Here is a 12,741-nt window from a genome sequence, read left to right as displayed (position 1 = left end):
GAGATGGGTCAGTGGTTAAGAGCACTGGCTGCTCTTGTAGAGGACCTAGGTTCTGTTCCTAGCACTCACATGGTGGCTAACAACTGTCTATAACTCCAGTTCCAGGGGATCCAACAGCCTCTTCTGACCTCTGCAGGCATTGCACGACACGGGTGCATTTACCTACATGCAGGCAATACACACATACACATAAAATAAAAATAATAAATAAATTTTTTTAAAGTTTAAATAAAAGCAAAAATCCAGGTGGGTGGATGGTACATAAGGTTGGCCAGACACATGCACATGCATGCATGTGTACCAACATACACTCAGATACACACATATACACAATATCTGTCTGTCTACCTATATCTATAATATATATTTTTGTTTTTGTTTAGTTTTATTTGAGACAGGGACTCATGTAGTCCCAGCTGGCCTTGAACTCACTATATAACTGACGATGACCTTGAAGCTCTAATGCTCCTTCCTTCACTTACCAAGGAATTACAGGCATGCACCATCACACTCTGTTTTATGCAGTGCTGGAGATTAAACCCAGAGCTTCTTTGTACATGGTAGGCAAGCACCCTACTAATTGAACACACTCTGAACCCCAAGAATACAAGTGTATTTTTTAATTAAAAATTATTAATTTTAAAAATTACTATATTTGTGTGTATGTGGCATGGCACGCATGTGAAAGTCAGAGGACATTTTATGGGGGTCTCCTCTCTATCAGTGTGTCCTGGGACTCAAACTCAGATCAGTTTGGAAGCAAGTACCTTTACCTGCTGAACCTATCTCACCAGCTCCATACATATGCATTTTTAAGATAACAGATCTAGGGACAGGTGTGGTGGTGCAGGCCTTTAATTCCAGCACTTGGGAGGCAAAGGCAGGTGGATCTCTGTGAGTTCAAGGCCTGCGTGGTCTACATAGTGAGTTCCAGGCCAGCTTGTGCTACAAGGAGATCCTGTCTCAAAAAAAAAAAAAACAAAAAAAGATAACAGATCTAGCTGGGCATGGTGACTCACGCCTGTAATCCTAGCACTCAGTAGGCCAAGATAGAAGGATTCCCCCTGATTTTGAGGCCATCTTGTACTTCAGAGTGCGTTCCAGGTCATCCTGGTTTAGAGTGAGACTTCCTGAAAAGCAAAAAACAAAACAAGTATCAGACAAACATAAAGAGGTAACAGATCATTGTGAATATGTGTACCACTTCTGAGTACTCCTGACCTGGTCATGTTAATATTAGTATTCAAAAAAGGGCATTGCTGCCATCAGTTTGACTTCTGTCTGTGTTGTTATTTCTTTTTTTCTCCCTCTATTTTTATTTTTATTTTGTAGTGCTGGGGATCAAACCCAAAGCCATATGCCCTCTAGGTGCCCACTGTGCTACACCTTCAGCCCAAATGCTTATATTTCTTTTTAAAAAAATATTTTATTTTTTATGTGTATGAGTGTTTTGTTTGCATGCACTTACGTGCACCCATGTCATGCAGTGCCCATGGAGGTCAGAAGAGGGCATCAGATCCTCTGGAACTGGAGTTACAGACGGTTGTTAGCTGCCGTGTGGGTGCTGGGAACTGAACCTGGGTACTCTGAAAGAGCAGCCAGCACTCTTCCATCTCTCTAGCCCCTGTGCTTATATTTCTTAAGAATAGAAACCTAGGTTTGAACCTTAGCTCTATCACTAATTGTAGAACTTAGTTGTATCTCAGGTTCATTGAATAGAAAATGGAAATGAAAGTAATCTTTCCTTCCTACTCATGAGACCTGAAAGAACTACTAATACACATGAGAGGACTCAGATGAATGTGTGGCATTGTTGTGAAAGCTTCGTCTTTCCATAGCTGCCCTTACCATGTCATTAGTATTTGTCAGAGTAAGAATAAGTTGGGTAAGGTTTCAGGAGTTGATTTTCTCCTTTTCAAGCCTTAAGAATTGCTCTAAACTAAAGATAGAAAGATAAAGGAAACCCACTTTTAGCTGGGTGTGGTAGCCCTTGCCTTTAATCCCAGCACTCGGGAGACAGAAGCAGGAGGATCTCTGTGAGTTCCAGGCCAGCTGGGGCTTCAGGGAGACTCTCTGTTTCAAAATGGAAAAAAAAAAAAGAAAAAAGGAAAAAAAAAAAAGGTTAGAAAACTATGTTTTGGATAATTATCAGCTACATGTCAGACAATGCAATGTTTTCCCTGTGTGTTCATTTAGTCCTCACAGCCAGTGCTGTAAAGCCCTCAGAAACAGGCTTAAGTTAAGGAGAGTCTGCTAGAAGTAAGCAGACACCATGATGATAATTGGTTTTTAGGTGGTTTGGGGTTTTTGTTTTCGTTTTTGTCTTTCACAACATTGGGCAGCCTGAGAATACAGTGTGTTTCACTAGTAGGTAAGCTTGGGACATTGCCTTAGAGATCATTGGGGACTTTATGTGGACTTTATTTCCAACGAGTGTTTAAAGGGGTGTCATCCATAGTTTTAGTTAATTCCTACTATAGTTACTGGGTTTTTTTCTTTAAAATTTTTGCGTTCTTGTAATTTCATACAATAGTTCTAAATCAAATTTAGACCCCCTCCCCCATCTGTTTCCCCATCCCCCCTACCAGATTTCATGTATTCTGTTTTACATGTTAAGTCCAATCTAGTCAAGCATTTGTACTCAGATGTCCTTCAGTGTAAATTCGTCCACTGGAGTCTAGTCAGCCATCTGGAGATCGTATGTAAGGCATACTCTCCTTCACCCAGTAGCAGTCAGTCTCCAATAGTTCTCAGTCTAAGGCCAGCCTGCCACCCATTTCTCTCCTCTCTGGGTCCTGTTTAATTGAGTAGGCATGGGTGCTGGGCTCGATGGCACCATTGCCACAAGTTCACATGTGCAAGCTTCCAGTGGCCTGAAAGCCTCTGCTTCCCTGTGTCCATGAATCAGCCCTGGCTCTTAAAATCTTTCCGCTCCCTCTTCCACAGTGGTCCCTGAGCCCTGGGTGGGTGAGGTTCTATATAGGAGTCCTGTCCAGGGACGCACACTCTGCAGTCTCTTAGTCTTTTTTTTTCCCCATGGACTCCTTGACAAGTGTGGGAAGGAGATGTGACTGTAGCTTGCCAGCATAGTGGTCAGAGGACCTTCCAGTTAACACTCTACCCCTTCCTCTGGCTCTTATATTCTTTCTGCCAACCTCTTCCACAAAAGTCCCTGAGCCTTGGAGGGGGTGATAGGTGTAGGATGATCTTCCTCCCATTGTGGCAAGGCACTGAACTTTTGGGTCTCTGCATCACCTGTTTTCCATGGGCTGTTGGCCCATTTCAGTGGTATTCCATCTACTATAAAAACACAAACAGCAAGAAGCAAGAACATCCAAACAGAGGCTGCTATAACAACTTAATCTATGGGTGTAAACACAAATGTTTGGATGGTACTTTAGCCAGTGCATTGCAACCATCTAACACAACAATTGCAGTGGCTTCCCCATTGGGGCCTATATCCTCCCCTGCTACAGGGGGTTGGCCTGGTCTATAGTACCAGATGTGTGTTCTACCTCTAGGAGGGGGCAATATATCCATTCGAAAATTTGCAGGTTATACATATGGTAAACATCCCACTATTGCACCAGCTGGAACATCTTGTTTGACGTGTTGATAGTGCAGCACACGGGGTCCATCGTTGAGCAGAATTATAGGAGATAGTTCTCCCCCAGCCATCTGCATGTCACCTTCTGGAACTATGAAAGCCTCCCATCAAGTGGAAGGGAGTTTCCAGCTTAATATAAGCTTAATTTCTCCCTCTCCTGGGAATCACATCATGTGGTGTCTTCAGCGATAGGGTTTTACTGTTCACTTCCGGTGTACAACTAACATTATTGGCAATGGCCTTTATTGTTTTGGAGACCTCTAGGGCCCCTCTGGCCAACAGCTCATAGGGATGTAATTACTGGTTGTAATTCTATCATTCCACCCGAAAGTATATTGTAGTAGTTGAATTGATATAAATGGGACCTCGTTGGAAAATACTTGAATATGTAGAGTCTTATTTATAGTGTGACTTACTATCATTTCTCAGTTTTTAAGATTAACATCATTAATTAAAATAACTATTTTTCCGTGTTGGAGAGATGGCTCAGTGGTTAAGAACACTGGCTGTTCTTGAAGAGGACCTGGGTTTGATTCCCAGCATCCACACGGTGATTAATAACTGTTTGTAACTTCAATTCCAGCAGATCCAAAGTTCTCTTCTGACCTCTGTGGGCATTGCATGACACAGGTGCTCTTACACACATGCAAACACACACGCAAGCAATATACTTACATACACATAATAATAAATATTTTTCAAGTTAATAACTATTGGGGCTGGGGATATAGCTCATTGGTAGAGGACTTGCTGAGCATGTGAAAAGTCAGTGGTTTAGTCTCTAGCACTGTAATAAGTAAATGAATATGTTAGATAGTGGTTTCTCTTTTTTTTTTTTTTTTTTTTTTTTTTTTTTTTTTTGAGAAGGGGTTCCCCTTTGCCCCCCGCGGCCCGGTTTTTTTGGTATTTTTGAGACAGGGTCTCCCTGTAGCCCCAGCTGGCCTGGAACTTGCTATGTAGAACAGGTTAGGCTTGAACTTGCAGAGATACTCCTGTCTCTGCCTCCCAAGTGCTGGAACTAAAGGCATGTACACCCAGCAAGACAGCTGTTTCTAAGACTTCTTGGTCTTTTGACTAAGATCAGGTATAAGTTATTAAGCATAAATTCCATGAAGTTATACATCCTACATGATATTTAGTGTAGAGGTGATTAATGTAGTTAGCTTTGGGGAGCATCTAGAATTAAAATTACTTGGTTTTAACTGTAAACTTTTTGGGGTGGAAATATTATTTTGAAAGCTGGGTCGTTCGGACAGGAAAGAGAGACATCTTATGAATGTAAGACTCCATCCTTACAGTATCAGCTTGGTTTGTCTGGGTAATTGCCTCAGATCCCTCAGCTTAGAATATATAGAAGCTAAAAGCTTTCCCTAAAAATACTTGTGAGGTTCATGGACTTGCAACTTCTTCTGCTTGGAGGGCCCAAGATTTTCTTGCCTTGTGCTACTGATTTGCACCAAGTGCACCCAGATGTGAAACCTGGCTGCTCTGATTTTTCAGAAAGTCTGTGTTCATAAGAGCATTGTGGATTTATATACCTAACTAAAGAAAGGAAGCAAAATGGAGGTGGAGAGAGCCTAGCTTTGCATTAATGCAGACAACTTTCCTAGGAAGGCATTCCCATTCTGAGCTGTTTTCAGCTGTCCTGTCCCTTGACCTGAGTGCCTCGCCCCCACCTAATCCCAGCTTTGCGCTATTATCCTAGCTCTTCTTTTCTTCTCTTTCGCACTCATCATTCTTCTCCCCCATTCCTTTTAGAGATAAAACAACAAATTCTTCCCCTTGTCTGATGCAGAGCAATTTCCCTTTCTTGACAACCATTCTGGGATCTGACAGCCATTCTTCAGAGAACCACCCACTCCAAGGGGACGGGACATGAGAGGTGGGGCCCATATCAAGGGTGCATATTTTCACAAAGCAAGTTTCTTCCAAGAGGAATTCTTGTGTTTGCTGTTGGACTGACAAAATAGAGAATTTGCCACGCTGGTACAAGGCAACCAAATACACCAATCAAGTGTTATTGAATCCTGAACAAAGTGTCAGATTGCATGTGTAATTTATTTAAATCAGAAACTCTAATCATCTTTACTTAATATAATATCCTTGTTTGTAGAATATATTGCTTTTAAAAATACATGCTGCTTACATACAGGTCATGAACCCAATTAACACAAAGAAGTCAATCTCATGCCCTTTTGTACTATTATGTATTCTATTTATGCATAAATAATTTTCACTTTTGTTACCCAGGTATTTTTGTTGCATGATTTTTCAGTTCTCACAATTTCAGGTTATATATATGCAAAGATAATGTATGATCTTTAAAGCTTGGAACAATTGCAGAAGTTTTTTTTTTCAGAAAGAAAACCTTTAATACTTATATTTATAGCTTAGTCTACCTGTAAATGACTGAATCTTTGAGTTCTGTTAGCTGAAAAAATGTGTCACATTTTTTATATAGGTTTTGAGAACTTGTAAGGATTTCAGCGCATTGTAATATACTGATTCCTTACCAAATTTATAAATAAAATTCATGAAATTGCTTTTTTCTTGGCATGTATCGGTCTAGGCTTACAGATTGTTTCCCCTCATAGGTAACAGAAGAGGAAACTCAGTCAGTGATTATGTGATAATATGGAAGAAGATGGAAAAAATCTTGTTTAATGGGTAAGAAATAAAACTAGAGCAAAATCTTTTCAAAAATCGGTCATGATAGTGTGGGCAGACTGTGGTCTTGCAGGCTTGTTAGCGGAGTAATTAATCAGTCTTTGTCTTAAGAATGTTCTGAACTTTTCTTCCCTGCCTCCATCTTTTTCTTTTTTTCTTTTTTCTCTATTTTTTATTTTTTTATTTCTTTTCCTTTTTTGTTTCCCTGCCTCCATCTTAAATTAAGAGGACACAGTCATATTTAAGGATGAACTGGGACCTCGACACTAGCAAGTATACTAAAGTAAGTCTTGGCTAGGTTTGAGGTCTGTTGGTGGTTGACTAGAGCCTGTGCTTGCCATGGCCTGTCAAGAATAATTATCCACCCCTTCTTTTTCTCCACGCACTGCCAGCTGCTATGATGTTAGGCTCACCATGGGGGTCTTGTTCACTTGAGTAACTGCAGATATGTGTCAGGTGGTAGTCAAATAAAATTCCACAAGAAAACCCAGTAAAAGTGTGGCTATGTTTATGAGATATAAAATGCTTTTAATTTCACAAGTCCATACCTTTTTATAGTCAAAAATCAAATATTCTAGATAACCAAAACTCCCTACCTGAATGTTAGGTCCCTGCCAGAGTCTTGAAGTGTATGCATGCATAATTTGTGCAGCCTTCTTTGTCTAGTGGTTAAAAACATGGGCTTTGACACATACTATTTTTTGGACGACTGCTATTAACTTGGTTGGGCAAGTTGATCTGTGTGCCTCATTTCTTAGCTTTAAAGTGGATGGAGATGATTAAATACTTACAGTAATTGCTGAGGTTTAATTAGTTCATATGAAAAATTTGCAGTAATGCCTGGAATACAGTGTTTGGTAGATGTTATCTTTAATTTTCATGTCTCCCAGTTAGCATGCTTATATACCAGCCATCCACCCATGGATTTCTGTGATGAGACCCTCTAGGATTTATACCATCTCTGAATAAGGATAATGCTGGGGATGGAGGGTTTTAAGGAAAGCTTTTATTTTGGCTTCAAGCTTCATTTATCTTAGAGTGTGCTGCTAAACTGTGAGAGCTACACACCTTCAGCTCTTGCTGTTTATCTCATGGTATATTTGAGTAAACAACCATCTTCAGGCTATGTATAATAATGTCACCTCAGCTTGTGTCAGCTGGTGGTGGTGTACATGAGCTGCACTCAAGAGGCTGAAGCAGGTAGAGCATGAGTTTGAGGCCAGCTCCATAGTGAGATCTTATCTCAAAACCAAAAACATCTCTGTCAAGGCAGGATACACACACTTCTCCTGTTTCTAGTTAGCCATGTTAAGTTTTTCTGTTCAGAGCCTGGAAGTCTAGTCAAAGGACAAGCCTTTTTTTTTTTTTTTTTGGGTATTTTTGAGACAGGGTCTCCCTGTAGCCCAAGCTGTCCTGGAACTCACTATGTAGACCAGGCTGGCCTTGAACTCACAGAGATCTGCCTGCCTCTGCCTCTCCAGTGCTGGGATTAAAGGCGTGTGCCATTACTCCCGGCTTGGACAAACCTTGAACTTCATTTTTTGAGACATGTGTTCCAGGCTGGTCTTAAACTCATGTATAGCTGAGGGTGACCTTGAACTCTTGATCCTCCTACTTCCACCTCCTGAGTGCTAGGATGACAGTTTTGCACCACCACACCCTGCTTTTGAGTTTTTTTTCCTTCTTGCCCAGTAGTTTTTAAATTTTATTTTATTTTTTATGGTATGAATGTATTGCCTACATGTATATAAGTTCAGCCATGTTGTGAAGTGCCCACAGAAGTCAGAAGAGAGTGTTGGAGTCCCTGGAACTAGAGTTACAAACAGTTGTTAGCAGTTATTCAGGTGCTGGGAATCAAACCCTGGTCCTCTGGAAGAGCAGCCAGTGATCTTAACTGCTGAGCCATCTCCCCAGCCCTTCTTCTTGCATAGTAGTATTGTAGCTTTGAAAGTGTCTTTGATGCTTTCCCCATTATTTGCCAGCCCTTTTCTTTGGTCATAGGAGAAATTACCTATTGTCAGAAAGGATACTGGATAAACCTCCCTACTAGTAGTTCCCTGTTATGTTATCCTGGGGCTGCACTCCATTATGGATTGTTTGACATGCTCTAACTAGAGAAAGATTGTTTCAATAGACTTAATACATAAACAGAAGTCAACATATACTATGTTAGGCATTGTTAAAACATTTAAAAATGCTTTATTTATTATCTCATTTAATCCTGCCATTCATTCAAAAGGTAGATATTGTTATTACTTAACCTTAAAACTGAGAGCTGGGAGTGGCGGTATGCACCTGTAACCTTAGCACTTGGGCGGTAAAGGCTGGAGGATCAGGAGTTCAAATCTATCCTCAGTTACATTGCAAGTTCAAGGCCAGCCTCAGGTTACATGAGACTATCTCAAGGAAAAAAAATTGACGCGGGGAAGGAAAGAAAGGAAAGCAAGCCAAGAAAAAAGGCAGATTAATATTAAAGTTGCCTAAAGCTGCGTTCTAAATAGCAGCTTCAGGGTTCCAACCTGGGCCTGCTGCTATCTGTTGACCAGGGGAATCTGGTCTAGTTAATAAACTCCAGAGAGTTTCCTAATCTGTGAATTTAAATAAGGCATGAAGGCCAACTATTTCCCAGAAAAGTCACCATAGCTAATTTGTTTTTGCTTTAATGGGGGAAGGAACATTTGCAATACGTATCGTGGGGGTCAGGTGAGGCAGGGAACTGTGCTCTGAGCCCAAGACCTTGTGCCTTCATGCATTCTTTCAAGTATCCTACTGAGGTTTACCTCTAGCCCTTTTTTTTGCCACCTCTCTGTTTTACTTAATTTTTTCCTTTTAAAGGATTTTGTTGTTGTTGTTTATAATATGTGTGTTTGTATGAGTGTATGCCACATGTGTGAGGATGAGGGTGCCATTGGAGTCCCAAGGCATCAGATCTCTAGAATTGGAGTTACAGGCAGTTGTGAGCCCCACCAATGTGGGTGCTGAGTACTGAATTTGAGTCCTTTGGAAGAATAGCAAGCATGCTTAACCACTGGTTCATCTCTCCAGCACCTTTACTTTTAATTAAAGACAGAGTTTCATGGGATGGAGAGATGGTTAAGAGCAGTGGCTGCTCTTGCCAATGACTCAGGTTCGGTTCCCAGCACCCATAGGCAGCTAACAACTGTCTATAACTCCACTTCCAAGGGCTCTGACACCCTCTTCTGACATTCTTGGGCATTGCACACACATGGTGCACTGATATACATGCAAGCAAAACACTCATGCATATATAATAAAGCTAAATAAATAATTTATTATTGTTTTTAGAAGACAGGGTTGCATTAAGGTGCCCAAGCAGACCTTAAACCTGGGATCCTCCTGGGTAGCTAGGATTACAACCAGGCTGGACAAATGATGATGTGAATATTCTTTCTTGAATCACCTTGGATTTTTTTTTAACCATACTGAAAGAATGCAGCTGTTTTGCTTCATTATGAATTATTCGTAGCAGACAGAATTCACCTGAGCTAGCTAAAGGACACGACCTGTGTGAAAGGAGTTAATGTGTTACTGACTTGTAGATGCCCATTTAGCTGCTGTTGACTTATGGGTCTTATAATTAGAATGACATAGGTGCACCCGTGTCATGCAGTGCCCACAGAGGTCAGAAGAGGGCGTCAGATCCCCTGGAACTGAAGTTACAGACGGTTGTTAGCCACTACGTGGGTGCTGGGAGTCGAACCCAGGTCCTCTGCAAGAACAGCCAGTGCTCTTAACCACTGAGCCATCTTTCCAGCCCCATTTTTTTTAAACTTATTTTTTAAAAAGACACCAAATGATTTAGGATTTTTTGATATCTTACATGAAACCCCAATAAAAATGAGTCTCTCCAGCATTCCTGTTGTGGCTGATTTGATTTGGTTTTCAAAATTAATGCCAGTTTTAAAGAAAATAAAATACCACCTGTTTTAAAATTTATTCTGATGTTTTTTTTGTTTTTGTTTTGTTTCGGTCTTTTTGTGACAGGGTCTCCCTGTAGCTCCAGCTGGCCTGGAACTAGCTATATAGACAAGGCTGGCCATGAGCTCACAGAGATCCACCTGCCTCTGCCTTCCGTGCTGGGATTAAAGGCGTATGCCACCATGCCCAGCTATTCTAACGGTTTTTATTATTTGAAGAAAAATGTTCTTACATGCCTGAGATTTTCTTTGCCTGATAAGTTGTTCCCAAGACCCTGTAATTTCTTTAAAGATACTTTTATGTAGAAAGAGATTATTTGGCTCATTAGGTTGAGTTGCTTAAAATGACTTGAAGGTTAATACGGCCATCAGATTCTTGTTTGTTGACTACATGTATGTCTTATTCATTGACTTGAGCCATTTCTAAGTGCAGGCAATTGGGAGTATCATTAGAATGTTAATGGAAAAGAAACTGACATTCAAAATGTGAATAACCGAAAATTTCCTCTAAGGGTTATTTTGACCCTAAAATCCACCTTAATAGGGGCTTAGAGAGATGGTTCAACAGTTAAGAGCACTGGCTGCTTTTCAGAAGACCCAGGTTCAGTTCCCAGTACCCACATGGCAGCTAATAACTGTAACTGCAGTTCCAGAGGCTCTGACGCCCTCTTCTGGCCTCTGTCACTACACTCACATCATGTACCTATATCTATGTAAGCAAAACACTCATACGCATAAAATAACAATAATAAATAAAATATATTTTGAACCCACTTTAATAAAAGCTTTTTTTTTTGAAAATTGGGCATTTGGCGTTTCTTTAATTGAAAGTATGAAAGAAGCTTTTTAGTCAGGAAAATCAAATGACTACTGTCCTTGGCATTCCTACCTGCCAGTGTCCATCTTAGCTGTGCTCAGTGTCTTAAAAACCAGAATGTCCAAGGTTTGGGTGCAAGTTTTCTTCCTGAGTGGCACAGAGAATTATTTGACTGCTTAGCGCTCAGGAGCAGAGACTGAGAGGAAGCCTTAAAAAGATGATCAACCAAACTTTTTTTTTTTTTTTTGAGACAGAGTCTTATGTAGCACAGGCCTCAAACTCCTGATCCTCCTGCATCTATTTCTCAGTTGTTTGGATTATAAGTATGCATCACTACACCTGATTTTAAATCCATCCTGTGTGTGAGTGCAGATATGTGCACTAATGTATGTGCGTGGAGGTCAGAGAGTAGCCTCGAGTGTTGGCCCTTACAGCCAACCTTGTTTGAAACAGGGTCTCTATTGCTCACCACTGCATATGCCAGTCTAGCTGGCTTGTGAACCTTCAGGGATTCTGTTGTCCCTAACTTCAGCCTCACTGAGGTTACACATAGGCATTACTGCACCCAACTTTACATGGTTTCTGGGGATCTGGATTCAGGTTCTCGTGCTTATACAGCAAGCACATGACCACTAAGCCATCTCCTCAGTTCCTGTCTACTTTTTGAGACACGGTCTCCCACTGGCCTGGAGCTCATCAAGTAGACTAGGCGTGGGAACCCCAGGGGTCTGTCTGCGTCCTCCTCCCCAGCACTGTGGTACAGCACACTTCATCCCACCTGGCTTTTCAAAAACATTGTGTATATTTGTGTGTGTATGATGTGTGTATTTGAGTGTGGGTGCAAACATGCCACAGTGCATATGTGGAGGTAAGAGGACAACTTTTGGGATTCAGTTCTCTCTCCTCCTGTGGGTTCCAGGGATTGAATTCAGCTCATCAGGCTTGTACAGCAAGTACTTTTACCCAATGAGCCACTTCACTAAGCCCATTCCTGGCTTCTTTTACATGAGTGCTGAGGATCAAACCCAGGTCCTTCTTGAGTTTGAGGCAAGCACTTTCCAACTGAGCTATCTCCCAAACCCTTCTCCCTCTGTCTCTCCCTTCTTTCCTCCCTTCCTTTTTTCAGACAGACTCTCACAATATAACCCTGGCTGGCCTGGAACTTGCTACATAGACCAGGCTAACCTTGATCACACAGAGATCTCTGCCTCCTGCATGCTTAAAGGTTTGTGCCACCTTGTCCAGCAACACACTTTTTAAGATTTTTTATTTTATAGCTGGGTGTGATGGTGCACACTTTTGATCCCAGCACTTGGGAGGCAGAGGCAGGTGGATCTTTGAGTTGCCCTGGCTGGCCTGGAACTTGCTACATAGACCAGGCTAACCTTGATCACACAGAGATCTCTGCCTCCTGCATGCTTAAAGGTTTGTGCCACCTTGTCCAGCAACACACTTTTTAAGATTTTTTATTTTATAGCTGGGTGTGATGGTGCACACTTTTGATCCCAGCACTTGGGAGGCAGAGGCAGGTGGATCTTTGAGTTGGAGACCAGCCTGGTCTACATAGCAAGTTCTAGGCCAGCTGGGGCTACAGGGAGATCCTGTCTCAAAAAGACCAAAAAAAAAAAAAAAAAAAATTTTATTTTTTTTTTTTTTTTTTTCTCATTGTTTTTTTTTGTTTTTTTTAAATAAATTTTCCCTTTAACCCCCGA

General features: G+C 41.2%; 1 protein-coding gene across 3 annotated transcripts in view; it reads left to right on the top strand.

Annotated features, from left to right (window-relative positions):
• Usp49 (ubiquitin specific peptidase 49) overlaps positions 1-12,741 on the top strand; it is a 110,701-nt gene that overhangs the window by 37,028 nt on the left and 60,932 nt on the right. For 2 of the 3 annotated variants that reach the window (XM_029558692.1, XM_029558696.1), the window contains one exon: positions 6,202-6,274. The exons of the other annotated variant lie outside the window; for it this stretch is intronic. The gene's annotated coding sequence lies outside the window, so the exon portion shown is untranslated. The remainder of the gene's footprint in view (positions 1-6,201; positions 6,275-12,741) is intronic. 3 annotated transcript variants of the gene reach the window in all.

The sequence above is a fragment of the Nannospalax galili genome, unplaced genomic scaffold (genome assembly GCF_000622305.1).
Source record: "Nannospalax galili isolate Female #2095 unplaced genomic scaffold, S.galili_v1.0 scaffold1892, whole genome shotgun sequence".
Taxonomy (NCBI): Eukaryota; Metazoa; Chordata; class Mammalia; order Rodentia; family Spalacidae; genus Nannospalax; species Nannospalax galili.
Note: the sequence above shows the minus strand (reverse complement) of the source record. Positions and strands in the feature narration are given on the sequence as shown.